This window comes from Ornithorhynchus anatinus, chromosome 3, assembly GCF_004115215.2.
Source record: "Ornithorhynchus anatinus isolate Pmale09 chromosome 3, mOrnAna1.pri.v4, whole genome shotgun sequence".
In the NCBI taxonomy this organism is placed as follows: Eukaryota; Metazoa; Chordata; class Mammalia; order Monotremata; family Ornithorhynchidae; genus Ornithorhynchus; species Ornithorhynchus anatinus.
The window spans coordinates 123976973-123997906 of NC_041730.1; the positions used below are offsets into that span (position 1 = coordinate 123976973).

The 20934-nt window shown below is 46.3% G+C and overlaps 1 non-coding gene across 1 annotated transcript; it reads right to left on the reverse strand.

Annotated features, from left to right (window-relative positions):
* Positions 1 to 20302: 20302 nt before the first annotated feature.
* LOC114810484 lies at positions 20303 to 20440 on the reverse strand. Its single transcript, XR_003758183.1, has one exon. It is a non-coding gene; the product is annotated as a small nucleolar RNA SNORA7 (small nucleolar RNA).
* Positions 20441 to 20934: the final 494 nt, after the last annotated feature.

Consider the following 20934-nt stretch of genomic DNA (forward strand, 5'->3'; position numbering starts at 1 on the left):
CCCAGACTGTTTCTGCACGAAGATGATCCGGGCAGCGGAATGAAGAATAGAGTGGAGTGGAGAGAGACAGGAGGAAGGGAGATCAGAGAGAAGGCTGACACAATAATCCAGCCGGGATATTATGAGAGCCTGTACCAGTAAGATAGCCGTTTGTGTATTACAACTCCATACTTGGTAAATACTGGAATACTATGCTTTGAATTACTTTAACAAATTAACAAAGATTTAGGAATAGTTTAGAGACGTGTAATGTGGCAGTATAGAGCAACTAAAGGAATATATTATTTTTTCCAGAGATTCTGGAATAGGTCCTAATTTATAACGCAAATCTATGGGAAAATGGTCCCATGATACAACATGCAGGATAACACCACATTTTCAGGGAATGTTACCCCACTTTGTTATGTCTCACCTAGTACAGTGATGGGAACACCGAAGACCTAACCACTTGATTGAGCATCAAGAATGACAATTTTATGGTTCCTCTTAGCTCCGTTGATGACAGTGAGTTGATGGACGATTAGTCTGACCCAATAATGACACTACTTTCTTAAGTTCTAGTTCCTCCTTCTTCTCCTCCTCATCTCCTTTCCCCCTTTCCCCCTCCTCTTTCTCTTCCTCTCCCTCCTTTTTTTCTACTCTCCTTCCCATTTCTTCCTGCTCCTTTTCCTTCTTGTTCTCTTCTTTCTCTCCTCCTTTTCCTCCTCCCTCTTCTCCCCATCTTCCTCTTCACCCTTCCTCCTCCCCTTTCCCTTCTTACTCCTTTCCCTCGCCCTCCTCCTCCCCTCCCTCTTCCTCTCCCTCCTCATCCTTCTCTCCCTTCATCAATCAGCGGTATTTATTTTTATTATTATTATTATTTATTGAGTGCTTAGTACATGCAGAGCATCGTACTAATAATAATGATGGTATTTGTTAAGCACTTACTATGTGCCAAGCACTGTTCTAAGCGCTGCAGTAGATACAAGGTAATTAGGTTGTCCCACGTGGGGCTCACAGTCTTAATTCACATTTTACAGATGAGATAACTGAGGCACAGAGAAGTTAAGTGACTTGCCCAAAGTCACACAGCCAAGTGGCAGAGCCGAGGGTAGAACCCACTACCTCGACTCCCAAGCCCGTGGTCTTTCCACTAAACCACTGAGAGAGTTCAGTACAACAGAGTAGGCAGAAATGTTCCCGCCTTTAACGAGCTTACAATCTAGAGGTGGAGAGAGGCATTAATATAAACAAGTAATATATAATATCAAATTATTTATAATTATAAATATATGTATTTCTCATCCTCCTCCCTGCCTGCTGTCAGCCAGGTCTTAGGGCCAGGGGCAGGAGTGGCTTGAGGGAGTCCCGCCACTTGGAATGGTTAAAACATGAATTGTGAGTCAAGTTGCCCCTCTCACAGCTAATCGATGGCAGCATATCCTGATCGCTTTCATTATTATTATTTTCTTATGCATGTGCGATCGGGAGATTTATTGTTGAGGCTACAGAGGCAAAATCAATTATTCATGTTATAAATTAGAAAATGATTTATGTCTACAGGAGATGGGGCCTCGTTGAGCCGAGCCCATTACAGATAAGCTGAACTGAAGGAACCAAGATTTATCTGTAAATTTCACAAACTGCAGCTGACCACCACTGTCCGGCTCTCCTCTCCCTTCTGCGTTGCCTTGATTCGCTCCTGATTTGTTCCCTTTAATCATCCCCCCTCTCAGCCCCACAACACTCATATACATATCTGTAACTTATTTATTTATATTAATGTCTGTCTCCCCCTCTAGACAGCAAGCTAGCTGTGGGCAGGCACTGTGTCTGTTGTATTGCTATATTGTACTCTCCCAAACGCAAGTACATTGCCACGCACGCAGTTAAGTGCTGAATAAATAAATAAATACGACTGACTGACTGAATGACTGACAGAGCCCCTACCCGTCTCCTCCCTCTCGTCTCCATTCCTCTGCCTCTCCATTCTTCCCTGACTTCTTTTCTTCCTGATTCTTTCACCAAATTTCTGATTTCTCTGTTGGAGACCCTAGTAACTTAGTTTCTTAGTAACCTGCTGTTCCCTGGGACAATTTCCTCTGATTTGCAACTCAAGAGAGGAACAAGGGACCAACTGGGGAAAGTTCCTGCAAAACCCTTAGCCTCTGCAGGCCCGGCAGAAAGAAAACACTTTATCTGCACACCTTTCTCCTGACTCTAGTACTTGATTCAGCTCTCAACTTAATCACCCTTTTCTCTTGGATCCCTGAAGTTTGTTCTTTTTGGGTTTTTTTGTTTTTTAGTGATATTCATTAAGCACTTCTAAGTGCTAGGGTTGATTGTTGCTTAGCGGATAGAGCATGGGCCTGGGAGTCAGAAGGACTTGGGCTCTCATCACAAGATAACCTAGTTATACACATTTCCTGTCCCACACATTGTTCACAGTCTAAGGGGGAAGGAGAACAGGAATTTAATCTCCATTTTACAGACGAGGAAGCTGAGGCTAAGAGAAGTTAAGGGACTTTCCCAAGGATACACAGCGAGCAGATGGCAGAGCCGGGACTAGAACTCAGTTCCTCTGATCCCCTCGCCTTTACGCTTTCAAACACAGACTCCGCCACTTGTCTGCTGTGTGACCTTGGGCAAGTTACTTCACTTCTCTGGGCCTCAGAAACTCCTCTGTAAAATGAAGACAGAGACTCTGAGCCCCACGTGGAGAAGGGACCGTGTCCAGGTCTATCCGGTTGTATCCACCCCAGTGCTTACTATAGTTCTTGGCACATAGTACGCATTCAACAAATACCATCATTATTATTCAAGTTTATCATGTTGGACACAGTCTCTGTCCCACATGGGGCTCACAGTCTAAGTTAGAGGGAGAAGGATATAATCTCCATTTTAGAGATGAGGTAATGGAAGTACAGAGAAGTTAAATGACTTGCTCAAGGTTACACAGCAAGCGATTGGCAGTCAGGATTAGAACTCAGGTCTTTTAACTCCCAGGCTCATGATCTTTCCACTATCCACCCTGTTTCTTTACAGAAAATAAGCCAAAATTTCCTTCTCCCGGTGTATCGGAGATGGCTTCTTGAAGAAAAAGGCTCATATTTTCTTCATCAAGATCATTTATTTAGAGCCAACAAGAAACATTATTCTGTATTAGATACTTGGGAATTTTCAACGAAAAAATATGCTCAAGATAGTAGATTATGCCCTCATGGAACGCATAATTTAGAGGACAGGTTGAGTGTAGCTTTTTCCTGGTGGACTGGACTACTGAATAAGCCCTCTCACTGGTTTTTCTGCCTCCAGCCTCTCCTCTCTCCAATCCATACTTCATACTGGTCTCTGGATCATTTTTCTGAAATGTCATTCTACATGAGTTTCCCCACTTCTCCCCAAACTTCCGTTATTACCTGTTCCTCTCCACATTAAGCAGAAAGGCCTGTTTATTGGCTTTGAGTCACCCTGATGACTCTTTCTCTCATTAACTAACAGACTTCTCAGTTCTCACTCTTGGCTCCTCTCAAATGTATCTTCACAATTCACCTCACTCTGGACTTTCCCATCTCCAACTCCTGGCTCGTGTCCTTCCTCCAACCCGGAACTCCCTCCCCTTCAAATCTGCCAGACCAAAGCTCTCCCTCTCTTCACAGCCCTTCTGAAATGCCATCTCCGTCGGAGTCCTGCCTTGATTTATTTTTCTTCTCTCCAGGTCACATCTTCCCAACATCTTCCCAAATACAGGTCACACTCAACATTAAATGGCAGAATATGATTATCAACAACAGTCCCTCCCCAGGAACCAGCACCAGCTCTCCAACAAGGGGACTCCATTCCGTCTTGTCTTCCACTACTGCAGAGAGAAAGAGAAAAATACCAACAGCATGAGGCCTCCAGAAAACCCCAGGAAGACCGCTGGCCGCTGTAGTGGTTGTTTTAACTACAAGCATATCTTTGCCCCTGAGCCTGAAATTCTGCTTCTCTAGCTACAGGACCCTACAGATTTTATTTTTATTTTGTGTCTTTGCCTTGTGTTTTAATGTTTCATCATCATCATCATAATAAAATAATAACTGTGGTGTTTGTAAAGCGCGTACTATGTGCCAAGCACTGTATTAAGCACTGGAGTAGATATGGGTAATTGAGTTGGACAGAGTCCCTGTCCCTCATTAGGCTCACAGTCTTAATCCCCATTTTACAGATGAGGTAACCGATTCATTCATTCATTCATTCAATAGAATTTATTGAGCGCTTACTATGTGCAGAGCACTGTACTAAGCGCTTGGAATGAACAAGTCGGCAACAGATAGAGACAGTCCCTGCCGTCTGACGGGCTCACGGTCTAATCGGGGGAGACGGACGGACGAGAACGATGGCAATAAATAGAGTCGAGGGGAAGAACATCTCGTAAAAACCGATGGCAACTAAATAGAATCGAGGCGATGTACATTTCATTAACAAAATAAATAAGGTAATGGAAATATATACAGTCGAGCGGACGAGTACAGTGCTGAGGGGATGGGAAGGGGGAGGGGGAGGAGCAGAGGGAAAGGGGGAAAAGAGGGTTTAGCTGCGGAGAGGTGAAGGGGGCGTGGTAGAGGGAGTAGAGGGAGAAGAGGAGCTCAGCCTGGGAAGGCCTCTTGGAGGAGGTGAGTTTTAAGTAGGGTTTTGAAGAGGGAAAGAGAATCAGTTTGGCGGAGGCGAGGAGGTAGGGCGTTATGGGACGGCGGGAGGACGTGGCCTGGGGGTCGACGGCGGGATGGGTGAGACCGGGGGACGGCGAGGAGGTGGGCGGCGGAGGAGCGGAGCGTGCGGGGTGGGCGGTAGAAAGAGAGAAGGGAGGAGAGGTAGGAAGGGGCAAGGTGACACAGAGCCTTGAAACCTAGAGTGAGGAGTTTTTGTTTGGAGCGGAGGTCGATAGGCAACCACTGGTGGTGTTTAAGAAGGGGAGTGACAGGCCCAGATCGTTTCTGCGGGAAGATGAGCCGGGCAGCGGAGTGAAGAATAGACCGGAGCGGGGCGAGAGAGGAGGGAGGGAGGTCAGAGAGAAGGCTGACACGGTAGTCTAGCCGGGATATAACGAGAGCCCGTAGCGGTAAGGTAGCCGTCTGGGTGGAGAGGAAAGGGCGGATCTTGGCGGTATTGTAAAGGTCAGACCGGCAGGCCTCGGTAACGGATAGGACGCGTGGGGTGAACGAGAGAGACGAGTCAAGGATGACACCGAGATCGCGGGCCCGAGAGACGGGAAAGGACGGTTGTGCCATCCACGGTGATAGAGAAGTCCGGGAGAGGACCGGGTTCGGGAGGGAAGATGAGGAGCTCAGTCTCGCTCATGTTGAGTTTTAGGTGGCGGGCCGACATCCGGGTGGAGACGTCCTGGAGGCAGGAGGCACATAGAAGTTAAGTGGCTTGCACAGGTTCACTTAGCTGACAAGTGGTGGAGTCAGGATTGGAAGCCAGGTCCTTCTGAATCCCAGGCCCATGCTCTATCCACCAGGCCATAGTGCTTGGTCGTGACCTCCGACTCCCAAGCCCGGGCTCTTTCCACTGAGCCACGCTGCTTCTCATCATTCCATAGCCCCAGCCAGAGTCTGCCAGCTGTCCTGTCCAAAACGAAACACAACTCATGAAACTTGTTGGATTATTTCTTGGAATTCAGAAGGACCTGGGTTCTAATCCTGGCTTCACCACTGGTCTGCCGTGTGAACTTGGGCAAGTCACTTCTTTTCTTTGAGCCTCAGTTAAAATGGGGATTATTATTTTGGAGTGGATGGGGATACCCGGATCTTGGGATCTTCAACCGACTAAAATACTTCCTGCGACTCGCAGCCTTTCTCCCGATATCAGGCAACACAGGGCCCATCAGGAGAGTCGAGTGATGCTGACATTCACATTCAGGGGCTCTTCGGAAGCTGGACCCCCAGTGGAATTCCCATTCCGGATTTGAGTTTAATTGTTGCGATGGCATCTTTATTAACGTTTAATGGTTGACTGTCTCGTTGCTCGTGTTTTCGAGAAGAAGGTCTTTTTGAAGATGATGCTACTGACCATGAGATCTGCCCGTGCTACCGAGTGTGGCTAAAAAGATCGGTGGTGACTAACACGCCCTTCTACATTGTTTGCAAGTAGACCTAGATCCTGGCTATGCTGATGGGTTGGTCTCCTCGAGGGTCCTTCTCTACTTTCAGGCCAACCTATTAGGGACTTAATGTTTTCCGAAAAGGAAGAGTAAAGAGTAGCCCCTCTCCCGATTTCTGCCCCTCAGGCTGGCCCGTCTGCAGCAGGAGTATCCCAACCATTCACTGCTATTTTGCGTTGCTTGCGTCTGCGCCTCATTTATTCTGGGCCCCGTGATCTGCTTGTGCCCCTTTTCGGTTCACCGGACAGCAACTGATTGGGGGACCCTGCTGTTAATCCATCCTCCTCATATATCTCACCGAGGAGAGCTGTGCTCTGGCGAACATCACTTCAGTGCTAGTGAGCTGACTGCGTGGATCTTGTTAATAATAATAATATAACATAGTATAATATTGAGAAGCAGCGTGGCTCAGTGGAGAGCGCTCGGGCTTGGGAGTCAGAGGTCATGGGTTCGAATCCCGGCTCCGCCACTTGGCAGCTGTGTGACTGTGGGCAAGTCACTTCATTTCTCTGGGCCTCAGTTCCCTCATCTGTAAACTGGGGATGAAGACGGTGAGCCTCATGAGGGACAACCTGATGACCCTGTGTCTACCCCAGAGCTTAGAACAGTGCTCTGCACATAGCAAGCGCTTAACAAACACCAACATTATTATTATTATTATGGAATGAAAACAACATTCCCAAAACAGCTGTAGAACCCCAGAAGGGCCTCACCAGTGGGGTGATGCCCAGACTGGAGCCGCCAGTTTGTGCAAACTGGTAGATCAAAGTCTAATGAGATCTAGCGGAGTCCCTCCGAAGACACGCCTAAGAACGAGCTGGCAAAGTGCTGACCACAGAGCCCTGGCTCATTTACCAACTCCCTGGAGACCCCTAAATATAGGAAGGCCTCGCTGCAGGGATAGGAATCCCGGACCTGTGTTCGGCCCTAGAATACCTAGCAGGCATTAAGAATTGAAGAAGAAGAACAAGAAGAATCATGTCTGCACTGAATCACAGAGAGGAAACCACAGAGAAGCGGCGTGGCTCAGTGGGAAGAGTAAGGGCTGGAGAGTCGGAGGTCATGGGCTCAAATTCTGGCTCTGCCACTTGTCAGCTGTGGGACTTTGGGCAAGTCACCTAACTTCTCAGTAATAATAATAATGCTGGTATTTGTTAAGCGCTTACTATGTGCAGAGCACTGTTCTAAGCGCTGGGGGAGATACAGGGTAATCAGGTTGTCCCACGTGAGGCTCACGGTCTTCATCCCCATTTTACAGATGAGGGAACTGAGGCACAGAGAAGTGAAGTGACTTGCCCACAGTCACACAGCTGACATGCGGCAGATCTGGGATTCGAACCCGTGACCTCTGACTCCCAAACCCGGGCTCTTTCCACTGAGTCACGCTGCTTCTCAGTGCCTCAGTTACCTCATCTGTAAAATGGGGATGAAGACTGTGAGCCCCACGTGGGACAACCTCATCAACTGGTATCCTCTCCAGCGCTTAGAACAGTGCTTTGCACATAGTAAGCGTTTAACAAATGCCATTATTATTATTTTATTAAACGAAGTAAATAATAGTGAGCTGTCGAACTCCTCAGAATAAACCTGTTAGGAAAAATACAAAATGCCTGCCAGTTAGTCATATTTTCTGAGTGCTTACTGGGTGCAGAGCACTGTACTAAGCGCTTGGGAGAGTACAATATAACAGTATAACAGACACATTCCCTGTTCATAAGGAGCTTACAGTCTAGAGGGGGAGACATTTAATTTCAGAGTCTCCCAGGGAGGAGGACCTAGATATCAGGTTCACCTTTCTTTACAGATGGGGAAAGTGAAGAAGAGAAAGGAGTCACCCAGAGTCAAAGCTAAAACCAAAAAGAGATCTCTAGTTTCCTGACTCCCCATCTATGGCTTTTCTCTCAACTTATAACAGAGAGCAGGCTAAAGGGCAAGTCACAACATCTCTGTGCCTCAGTTACCTCATCTATAAAATGGGGATTAAGATTGTGAGCCAACCTGATTACCTTGTACACTTGTTCTAAGTACCTGATTACTTAGAACGGTGCTTGGCACATAGTAAGCCTTTAACAGATACTTCAATTATCCCTCTAGGTTGTCAGCTCACTGTAGGCAGGGAATGTCACATGTATTGTTGTATCGTACTTTCCCAAGTGCTTAGTACAGTGCTCTGCACGCAGTAAGCACTTAATAAATACGATTGAATGAAGAAAATCAGAAGACGGCACAAATCCAAGCACAGAAGCGGGGCTGCCACGGAGGCAGGATGCCTTGGAAGAGTGCCCTGCTGCTGATTTTGCCCACTAAGGCAAGCCCACCTCACCACAGCCAGGATGGATGGGCAACTGTCTTCAGTGGCTAACCTGGAATGCCATTATGTCGATTGGGTTAAAAGTCAGTTAGGTATGTAATATCCCATTAGAGCTGGACACAAATGGTAGAGTCATTTATTTTATTTGGTTTCATTTTGTAAATGTGGAGTTAGGGGCTTTGAAATACACTAGCATGGAATTCTAGAAATAAAAAGCAGGCAGGGCTCTTGGAAGGTCATCTAAATCATCCCCCTGCCTCCGGGTAGTATTGCTCTGAAGTCATATCATAAAAAACTGTCTCTTTCCCTGATTTTTTTTTTTTTTGATAAGGTGGCCTCCACCACCTTCTTAGGTAAAACAATCCATGGTTTCACAATCCTTACATCAAGCCGCATGGTATAGTTGATAGAGAATGGGCCTGGGAGTTAGAAGGTCATGAGTTTTAATCCCTCCTCTGCCACTTGTCTGCTGTGTGACCTTAGGCAAGTCACTTTACTTCTCTGTACCTCGGTTACTTAATCTGCAAAATGGGGATTGAGACTGTGAACCCCACATGGGACAGGGACTGTGTCCATCCTGATTTGCTTGTATCTACCCCAGCGCTTAGTACAGTGCTTGGCACATAGTAAGCACTTAACAAATATCATAATTATTATTATTATCTTCACTTAGATCCCTCCAGTTGCAGGCTCACTCCCTCTCATTGGGTCATTGGAAGAAACAGAGATCTCCATACACGTGATATCTTATTATATACCTAACGTCCACAGTTTAGTTGCCTTTTAGCTTTCTCTGCTCCAGGCTCTGTAAACCCAGTTCATTGAAACTCTCCTCAAAGAGTCTAGTTGAATAATGATAATAATAATAACTGTGGTATCTGTTAGTCAGTCATATTTATTGAGTGCTTACTGTGTGCAGAGCACTGTATTAAGTGCTTGAGAGAGTACAATATAACAATATAACAGGCACATTCCCATCCCACAGTGAATTTACAGTTTAAAGGGGGAGATAGACATAAATATAAATAAATACATTACAGATATGTATATAAGTGCTGTGGGTCTGAGAGGGGGGATGGATCAAGAGAGCGAGTCAGAGCGAAGCAGAAGAGAGTGGAAGGGTTTAATGATTGCCAAGCACTGTACTAAGCGCTGAGGTAGGTACAAGATAATCAGATCCCAAATGGGGCTTACAGCCTAAATAGGAGAGAGAACAAGTATTGAAGCCTGATTTTTTTTCAGATGAGGCAACTGAGGCACAGAGAAATAAATGACTTGTCCAGCAGACAAGTGGTGAAGCCAGAATTGGAACCCAGGTCCTCTGACTCCCAGACCCATGCTCTATCCACTAGACCACATAGCTTCCATCATTTCTGATGCTCTTTACTGGACTCTGCTAGGTTTTCCATATCATACTTTAAGTGTAGGGCCCAAAAGTCTGACATGAGACGATGTAGAACTATCTATCCATCAGGTTTTTCACCTCAACAATAGAAACAACCAGATATGGTCCACACCCAAGCCTGGTTTTAGTTATTTAGTTATTTTAGCCCTCTCCTATCGTCATTAGCACATCTTTTTGAGCATCAACTGTATGTGACACAGATTAGACCCTTGGATATGTGGCATTTGTTAAGGTTTTACAATGGGCTATGCACTGTACTAAACCTGGGGTGGATACACTATAAACAAATTGGACCCAGTCCCTGGCCCTCACCGTCTAAGGAGTAGGGAGAACAGGTATTGACCGGGTATGGGGAAGCAGCATGGCCTAGTAGAAAGAATATGCATCTGGGAGGGCAGAGGTCCTGGATTCTATCCTGACTCCACCAACTGTCTACATTGTGACTTTGGGGAAATCACTTACCTTCTCTGTGCCCCAATTCCCTCATCTGCAAAATAGGGATTATCAAATTATTAAATCTGTGATCCCTCCTAATTACACTGTGAGCCCCATGAGAGACCCGACTACCTTATATCTACCCCACCACTTAGTACAGTGCTTGCCACCTACTAAGGATTTAGAAAATGGCATTATTATTATCCCCATTATAAAGATGAGGAAACTGAGTTCCAGAGAACAAAAACTCCTCACTCTAGGCTTCAAGGCTCTACATCACCTTGCCCCTTCCCACCTCTCCTCCCTTCTCTCTTTCTACCGTCCACCCCGCACGCTCCGCTCCTCCGCCGCCCACCTCCTCACCGTCCCTCGGTCTCGCCCATCCCGCCGTCGACCCCCGGGCCACGTCCTCCCGCGGTCCCGGAACGCCCTCCCTCCTCACCTCTGCCAAACTGATTCTCTTCCCCTCTTCAAAACCCTACTTAAAACTCACCTCCTCCAAGAGGCCTTCCCAGACTGAGCTCCTCTTCTCCCTCTACTCCCTCTACCACCCCCCCTTACCTCTCCGCAGCTTAACCCTCTTTTCCCCCTTTCCCTCTGCTCCTCCACCTCTCCTTTCCCATCCCCACAGCACTGTACTCATCCACTCAACTGTATATATTTCCATTGCCCTATTTATTTTGTTAATGAATTGTACATCGCCTCGATTCTATTTAGTTGCCATTGTTTTTACGAGATGTTCTTCCCCTCGACTCTATTTATTGCCACTGTTCTCGTCTGTCCGTCACCCCCGATTAGACTGTAAGCCCGTCAAACGGCAGGGACTGTCTCTATCTGTTGCCGACTTGTTCATTCCAAGCGCTTAGTACGGTGCTCTGCACATAGTAAGCGCTCAATAAATACTATTGAATGAATGAATGAAAGTGACTTCCCCAAAATCACAGAGCAGGCAAGTGGCAGAGCCAAAATTAGAATCCAGGTCTTCTGACTCTCAGATCCAAGCTCTTTCCATCAGGCCATACTGATTTTCACAGTCCTTGCCCTCAAGCTGTGTATGATCTCTTAGGGGAGGTAAACAGACACAAATTTCTCACGATACAATAGGTATAAAAATTAAAAGCATATATGCAAATGATAAAAACAGAAGTAATTCAATAATATATGAAGCAGCGTGGCCTAGTGGAAAGAGCATGGGCCTGGCAGTCAGAACACTTGGATGTGACGTTGGTAACATCACTTAAAGTTCTCTGTGCTTCAGTTTCCTCATCTATAAAATGGGGATACAATACTTCTTCTCCCTCTTTAACTTAGACTATGAGCTCCTGTGGGATAAGGACTGTATGAGACTGGATTATCTTGCATCTACCCCAGTGCTTCAAATAGTGTCTGGCACACAGTAAGGGCTTAACCCCCTTTCAAGGTCACACCTGGAGATTTTCCAGTACTCTACCAGTCTCGACTACGGGATGGAGAGTCAAGCAGAGGCCTGTCCATTCCATTCCTAGCTTGGGCAGTGGCTTGCCAAAGGAAGGCAATCTGCTACAAGTCAAAACTTACCTGTGCTGGGCAGCAGCGGCTTGGGAGACAGTCGAGGGCAGAGATTCGTTTCCTGCGCGGAAGGAGGCAAGGGTAAACCACTGCTGTATTTTTACCAAGAAAATTCTATGGATACACTACCAGAACAATTGTAGATGGAGGTGGGGTGTCTGGGAGAGATGTGTCCATGGCGTCGCTTTGGGTCAGAGAGACCTAGACAGCATAAGTCAAGGGTTTAACAAATACCACAGTTAGTATTAATATTTTTGTTGTTATATAAATAAGGGGATAACACTTTAAATGAACAGATAAACCGAAGTGTGCTTGAGTGTTTAAGGGTGTGGCAGTCAGGAAGGTGGAGGCTTAATTAGGGATTGCCCATCTGAGGAGGTGACGTTTTAGGGGGGCTTTGAACAAGGAGAGAGAAAGTTTGGTGGATTTGAGTAGGAAGGGAGTTTCATGGAAAGGGAGAGAAGAAAATGAGCAATGCATCAAATTTCTCCATCTGGGCATTCTCCTTTCTCCATCTGGGCTGTTCAAACACTCTGGGTGAGGTCAAAGGCCCAGTTACCTCACTGGGGACAAGTTAGGGAATGACTGATATACACAAATTGGTTCCCTGGAACAGAAGTGGACAGTGCAGTTTCAAGCTTCAAACCAAAATGAAGGTCTTCTTGGCCGTTGCAGTTGTCCAGTTGTCCTTATGGAAGTGAGTCATGGACTTCCAGTGTCAGTTCTGGATTCTCCAATAGTTTCATCAGTGTCTTCTCTGCGTCATTTGTACCAATAATAATAATAATAATAATAATGATGACATTTAGTTATTTTAGCCCTCTCACATCATCATTAGCACATCTTTTTGAGCATCAACTGTATGTGACACAGATTAGACCCTTGGATATGTGGCATTTGTTAAGGTTTTACAATGGGCTATGCACCGTACATTTGTAGAGAAGCAGCGTGGCTCAGTGGAAAGAGCACGGGCTGGGGTCTCAGAGATCACGGGTTCAAATCCCAGATCTGCCTCTTGTCAGCTGTGGGACTTTGGGCAAGTCACTTAACTTCTCCGGGCCTCAGTTCCCTCAACTGTAAAATAGGGATTAAGACTGTGAGCCCCACATGGGACAACCTGATGACCTTGCATCCTCCCCAGCGCTTAGAACAGTGCTTTACATATAGTAAGCGCTTCACAAATGTCATCATTATTATAATTAAGTGCTTACTATGTGCCTGGCACTGTACTAAGTGCTGAGATGGATAAAAGCAGATTGGGTTGGACACAGTCCTTGTCCATCACAGTCTCAATCCCCATTTTACAGATGAGGTAACTGAGGAACAGGAACTGAAGTGGCGTGCCCAAGGTCACAGAGCAGACAAGTGGCAGAGCCAGCATTAATAATGATAATAATAATAATGTTGGTATTTGTTAAGTGCTTACTATGTGCTGAGCACTGTTCTAAGCACTGGGGTAGATACAGGGTCATCAGGTTGTCCCATGTGAGGCTCACAGTCTTAATCCCCATTTTACAGATGAGGTAAATGAGGCATCGAGAAGTCAAGTGACTTGCCCAAAGTCACGAAGCTGACAGGGAGCAGAGCTGGGATTAGAACCCATGACCTCTGACTCCTAAACCAGTGCTCTTTCCACTGAGCCACGCTGCTTCTCCCCATGACCTTCTAACTCCCGGGCCCGTGCTCTATCTTCTCCGTGGTTCTCCTTCATACTACGCCATGCTGCTTCAAATGGCAAGAGAGGACTCCAATTACCAGATTTGGAAAAGAGTCTTAGAATGCAGTCCTGAAATCATTCACTTCATCAGTAGCATTTATTCAATCAATCAGTGGTATTTCCTATATGATAATAGTAATAATGGTAATGATAATAATCATAATGATAGTGTTTTTGCTCCAAAGCCCCGTGCTGAGTTCTGAGGATACAATGGGCACCACAGTTCAGCATGTGTACAGTGTAGAAGGAATGACAATTTCAAGTTGGTATTTTCAGTGTTAACCAAAATCTTGGGAAAATAGCAACATCAGTAGTTTCATCTTAGAACACGACAACCAGTCTTCTTAGTGGAAGAAAAAATATGCAAATCGGTATTTTGAGCTAAGTAAGAGTATACAAATGTGTGGAGTGTCACATTAGAAGATTCTTTTATTACCACCACCTGCTCATATCCCAGGCTGGATTTTCAGAAATACAGACTCTATGACTGAAAACTGTGGGTGGACATAAGACCACATAGGAACTAAAAGGAAGTGATGAATGTGACAAAGGAGAAATTGAAGGGAGGGTGGGGAGGGTGGGGAGGGAGAGGAGGGAACGGGGAAGAGATGTGACTCTCTATGCTGTTCCAAATCCGGAAAAATTGTGAAAGAAATTCACTCTGAGTTGAAAAGAAAGAAAATCTCCGTGAGTCTTTAGGAGAAAATCAGGAGGTGACAGAAATAGGAGATAGTAACAGCTACTCAGATGTGCTGAGAGTCGGTGATATCCTCTCCAGGACGCGGCATCCTGCTACAGGCCAAGACACGGCTGTCTGATGAACTGGCTTCGGCAACGCTTGGATACCTTGTTCTGCCAATAAAATCACCAGGATTAAAAATGGAAACAATTCCCTCCCTTGCCCTTGTCCTTAGCTGTTCTATGTGCCTGGACTCGGTCTTCCCCTTTGCTGCCAAAAACACCCTTGTTCCCTCACCTGAAAAAAAGCCTCATCTGACCCCTCATATCTGCTCAGCTGCCAGCCTGGCTTCCTTCTCCACTTCACTGCTCAAGCAGGGGATCTGCCCCAACATCCATCTTAGATACTGGCTCTGCCCTCTTGACCGTGTTTCCTCTCTTGTAAAAGGATATCCAGAATCAACCCATCCTCCCCCCCGAAACCTACTGGCATTTCTGCATTTTCTGTACTGGGTCCTCATTCCCCTCTTCCCAGCCTCCCCCGTTTCGACCCCTACCCTAGCAGCATTTAAGGTGCGTATCTTTAAACTCTCCTTTTCCATAATTCAGCTTGGTGCCTGTCTCTCTGGAAAGATTATAAGCTTCTTGAGGGCAGGGATCCTGTCTTCTAACTCTACTGCATAATAATGTTGGTATTTGTTAAGCGCTTACTATGTGCAGAGCACTGTTCTAAGCGCTGGGGTAGATACAGGGTGATCGGGTTGTCCCACGTGAGGCTCCCAGTCTTCATCCCCATTTTACAGATGAGGTAACTTGAGGCCCAGAGAAGTCAAGTGACTTGCCCACAGTCACACAGCTGACAAGTGGCAGAGCTGGGACGTGAACTCATGACCTCTGACTCTCAAGCCTGAGCTCTTTCCACTGAGCCACGCTGCTCCCGAGTGCTTAGTGCAATGCTCTTCACCAAACAAGTGGTCGATAAATACTATTTCTTGAATCACTAAGTTTTTTGGGTTTGTTTCTTTTTACCCTTCTTCTTTTACCCTTCAAGTCAGGTTGTACACAGTTCCTGTCCCACATGGGGCTCTCAGTCTTAATCTCCATTTAACAGATGAGGGAACTGAGGCACTGAGACGTGAAGTGACTTGCCCCAGGTCACACAGCAGGCAAGTGGCGGGGCTGGGATTAAAACCCATGACCTTCTGACTCCCAGGCCTGCGCTCTATCCACTAGACTACGCTGCTTCTCCTCCCTCTATAACGTTTAGAACTTTCCTTCCCTGGCCCTGAACAGTAGAGGATTTGGTGTCATGAATGGCACGAGTTAGGGCTTACTATTCACATGAGAGAAGGTAGAGAAATGTCGCATTTCTTCTAAAATTGCCGTTGCTATCTCCTACCCTTTCCAGGAATAGTCATTCATTCATCCGATAGTATTTATTGAGCGCTTACTATGTGCAGGGCACTGTACTAAGCGCTGGGAATGGACAATTCGGCAACAGATAGAGACAATCCCTGCCCAATGACGGGCTCACAGTCTAATCGGGGAAGACGGCAGAGCAAAACAGAACGAAACAGAAACAAGACAACACTATCACGGTAGACAATATTATCACTGTACCCATGCTGAAAGCAGAAGTGAGGGGATGGGGGTGCCACAGGGTCTCCCTCTTCTGATGTGCCGGTGGTTACAGGTCCCACGTGGGACAACCTGATTCCCCTGTGTCTACCCCAGTGCTTAGAACAGTGCTCTGCACATAGTAAGCACTTAACAAATACCAACATTACAGGTCCTGTGTGCACGAGCACACACACACACACAAAGATGGTGAATTGGGCATATGCATATGACTGAAAAAGCCAATGGTGGACCCATAGCCCCGACCACATCTTGCCCACACAAAGCCTGTCCCTTGTGCTGGCACGTAATAACTTGCAGTAGCAGCAAGGTGCAGTGGACAAGGCACAAGCCCAGGAGTCAGAAGGTCATGGGTTCTAAGCCAGACTCCGCCACTTGATTGCTGAGCGACCTCAGGGAGATCACTTCACTTCTCTGTGCCTGTTCCCTCATCTGTAAATTGGGGATTGAGACTATGAGCCCCACAAGGGACCGGGACTGTGTCCAGCCTGATTTGCTTTTATCCACCCCAGTGCTCAGTACAGTGCCTGGCACATAGTAAGTGCTTCACAAATACCATTATTATTATTATCTGGAAATTCCTTGATTCTGGATTCTTATGAAGCTTCGGTCCCCCAAGAGTTTCTCCTTTCTTGATTGCGGTGTTTCCCACAGGTCTCTCTGCATAAATTAGTTCCCAGCTTTCAGCTGGGATGCAGCATTGCTTGAGACTTTGTTTAATGAATACTTAAAATCTTTCCTCTGCCCTCCTTGCTTTCAGTTTGCCAATTTCATCTCAATATGCAGCAGCTTCCAGGGTATCCTGCTGTCACTTAGTCTCCTCTCATGTCCCATCCAGCACCGAGGGGTTGTACTGTGGTCAGTGATTGCCTTCATTCTAGGACTTCATTTTTTGTGATCCCGCTGACCTCCCTGCCTCTTGCCTCTCCCCACTCCAGGACGTACGTCACTCTCCTGCCCGGCTCATGATTCTAAAAAATGGAACTAGCATGGCAAAGTGGTTAGAGCGCCAGCCTGGGAGTCAGAAAGTCGTGGGTTCTAATCTTGGCTCTGCCACTGGTCTGCTATGTGACCTTGGGCAAGTTACTTCACTTCTCTGGGCTTCAGTTCCCTCATCTGTAAAACGGGGATTGAGAATGGGAGCCCCATGCGGGGCAGGGACTGTGTCAACTCGATTTGCTTGTATCCTCCCCAGCGCTTAGTACAGTGCCTGGCACAGAGTAAGTGTTTAACAAATACCATAGTTATTATTATTATTTTTTAGTCCATGTTACCCCACTCAAAAACCTCCAGTGGTTGCCCATCCACCTCTGCATCAAACAGAAATTCCTAACCTATTCATTCAATCGTATTTATTGAGCGCTTACTGTGTGCGGAGCACTGTATTAAGCGCTTGGGAGAATACAATATAACAATAAACAGACACATTCCCTGCCCACAAGAAGCCTCTAGGCCTTAAAGCACTGAATCACCTTACTCCCTCCTATTTTACCTCACTAATTTCTTACTACAACTCAGCACATTCACTTCTCTCCTCTAATGCCAATGTACTCACTGTACCTCAGTTCGGCGTGGATAAAAGCAAATTGGGTTGGACACAGTCCTCGTCCATCACAGTCTCAATCCCCATTTTACAGATGAGGTAACTGAGGAACGGGAACTGAAGTGGCTCACAGCTATCTCACTATCAACCCCTTGCCCACGCCCTGCCTCTGGCCTGGAACTCTCTCCCCTTCACTTATTCATTCACTCACTCACTCACTTTGCACACGGTAAGTGCTCAGTAAATACGATTGAATGTTCAGTCGTATTTATTGAGCACTTACCGTGTGCAAAGCACTATACTAAACACTTAGGAGAGTACAGTCTAACAATAAGCGGACACATTCCCTGCCCACGTCGAGCTTACAGTCTAGCGGGGGAGGCAGACATTAATATAGATAAATGAATTACAGATATGTACGTAAGTGCCATGGGGCTGGGGCGGAGTGAGTAAAGGGAGCAAGTTACGGAGATGCAGAAGGGATTGGGGGAAGAGGAAAGGAGGGCTGAGCTAGGGAAGGCCTCTTGGAGGAGATGGGCCTTCAATAAGGCTTTGAAAGGTGGGGAGAGTATCTGACCATCCCTCTCCCTACGCTCAAAGCCTTCTTAAAATCACATCTCCTCCAAGAGGCCTTCCCTGACTAAGCCCTCCTTTCCTCCCCTACTCCCTCTCCTCTCTACATCACCCTTGCCCTCGGATTTGTACCTTATATTCAACCCACCCTCAACTCCACAGAACCTATGTAGGTGTCTGTAGTTTATTTTCGTGTCTGTCTCCCCCTCAAGACTGTAAGTTCCTCGTGGGAAGGGAACGTATCTACTAACTCTGTTATACTGTACACTCCCCAAAACTTAATACAGTGCTCTGCGCACAGTAAGCGCCCGTTAGTTATTATTGATTGATTGATCGTAATGCTGTTTGGCCACTTGGTATCGTGTAGGACCCACAAGCAGTGCTGATGGAACCCCGTTGTTAAGTAGGGATTGTCTCTATTTGTTGCTGAATTGTACTTTCCAAGTGCTTAGCACAGTGCTCTGCACACAGTAAGTGCTCAATATATACGATTGAATGAATGAATGAATGAATAATAATGATGGCATTTCTTAAGCACTTACTATACGCAAAGCACTGTTCTAAGCTCTGGGGAGGATACAAGTTGATCAGCTTGTCCCTCATGGGGCTCACAGTCTTCATGCCCATTTTACAGGTGAAGTAACTGAGGCACAGAGAAGTTAAGTGACTTTTTCCAAAGTCCCACAGCTGACAAGTGGTAGAGTTGGGATTTGGACCCATGATCTCTGACTCCGCAGCCCATGCTCTTTCCATTGAGCCACGCTGCTTCTCTGATAATGATGGCATTTATTAAGCACTGTTCTAAGCACTGGGGGAGATACAAGGTGATCAGGTTGTCCAGTGTGGGGCTCACAGTCTTCATCCCCATTTTACAGATGATGTAACTGAGGCACAGAGAAGTGAAGTGACTTGCCCAGAGTCACACAGCTGACACGCGGCGGAGCCAAGATTAGAACCCATGACCTCTGACTCCTAAGCCCGTGCTCTTTCCACCAGTCAAGAAGATGGATATGGTTCAAGGAGGCCTCCCCCAGCCCATTGTCTAATACTGTAAACTTTGTAAGCTACGGAGAGCAAGGTCACTCAATGAATAGGGAGCCCAAAACTCAAGACCCTGAATTTTCAAGAAGGTACATGAGTCTGGAGAGTTTATCCAGTCGTATTTTTTCAAGAAAATCTGTTTGTCTCAAGAGAAGCACTTCTAATTTCAAATGTAATACACCAAATCAGATTATAATATTTCAACAGCTTCTTCATTTTTATTTTATGGCAAAAAACCACATTCATAGTGCTGTGTACAGGCCCCCAAATTAAAGTCCCATTTCGGTGCTTCCTGTTGAGGAATCTTCCTCAGTGGGACTCAGCCACTGTCTCAAAAATGGCAATGGTTTGCATTGCAGCTGGTCACGAAGGGATACTTGGTTTTAGGTGGCCGTGGCCAAGTGGAAAGAGGATCCACCTGGGAGTCAGGGGGCCTGGGTTTTGATCCTGTTGTGCGCCCTTGGATAAGTCACTTAATAATAACAATGGTGGTATTTGTTAAGCGCTTACTATGTGCAAAGCACTGTTCTGAGCTCTGGGGGCATAGAAGGTGATCAGGTTGTCTCACGTGGGGCTCACAGTCTTAATCCCCATTTTACAGATGAGGGAACTGAGGCATAGAGACGTGAAATGACATACCCAAAGTCACACAGCTGGCAAGCGGCGGAGCCGGGATTCAAACCCATGAATCCGGGGCTCTTTCCACTGAGCCACCCTGCTTCTCTTTCTGTACTTAAACTTTCTGTAACTCAATTCCCTCGTCTGAAAAATGGAGATCTAATAACTATTCTCTCTCCTGTGAGCCCCATGTGGGACCTGATTATTTTGTAGCTACCCCACTGCTTAGTACAGTACTCGACACATAGTAAGACACATAGTAAGCACTCAACAAATACCACAATTATTATTAGAAGTATTATTTAAGCATCCTTCTCCCTGAGGAGCACCCAAAAGGGCTGGATCAAACGACAGTGTAGAAGAACTCAAAGAAAAAAAATTAAATTCTCTCAACTACCCATTCCAGTACCAGCAGCCCTCCCAGTCAGGAAGTTCTTTATTTCTTTTGTTGTTGTCTTATGCTGTCGAGTCGTCTCCGACCCATAGCGACGCCGTAGACGCATCTCTCCCGGATGCCCCGCTTCCATCTGCAATCGTTCTGGTAGTGTATCCTTGGAATTTTCTTGGTAAAAATACGGCGGTGGTTTACCGTTGCCTCCTTCCGCGCAGTACACGGGCCTCTGCCCTCGACTCTCTCCCGTGCCGCTGCTGCCCAGCGCAAGTGAGTTTTGACTTGTAGCAGATTGTCTTCCACGCTCTAGCCACTGCTCAAGCTGGGAATGGAATGGATAGGCCTCTGTTTGACTCTCCCTCCTGTAGTCATGACTGGGAGAGGACTGGAAACTCTCCAGGTGCAACCCTGAGAGGGGTCTTTATTTTTACGAAATTTAACTCCTTCCTACTGTTGCTTGAGTCCATTTTATTTTACTCTAGGCTCTGTAGAGATCAACAGAACAAGAAATTGTGATATTTATTGAGGGCTTACTGTGTTCAGAGCATGGTAATAAGCGCTTGGGAGAATAAAATAGAATAGGTGTGGTAGGAACGATCCCTGCCCACAGGGAGTTTATAGTCTACAGGAGGAGATGACATGTCAGCTGACTTGCTTGTATCCACCCCAGCGCTTAGTACAGTGCCTAGCCCATAGTAAGTGCTTAACAAACACCATCATTATTACCTGTTCCCATGGCTTCAGGTATCACCTCTATTCTAAATCTATCTTACCAGCCCTGACCTCTCACCTCCTCCACAATCTGGTTTTTCCTCTTCTTTCCAGAATGTCTCCACACGGATGTCCCAGTAAGCCAATATATCAACTCTAAACTTCTAATCCTCCCTCCCAAATCCACTCCTCCACTTAATA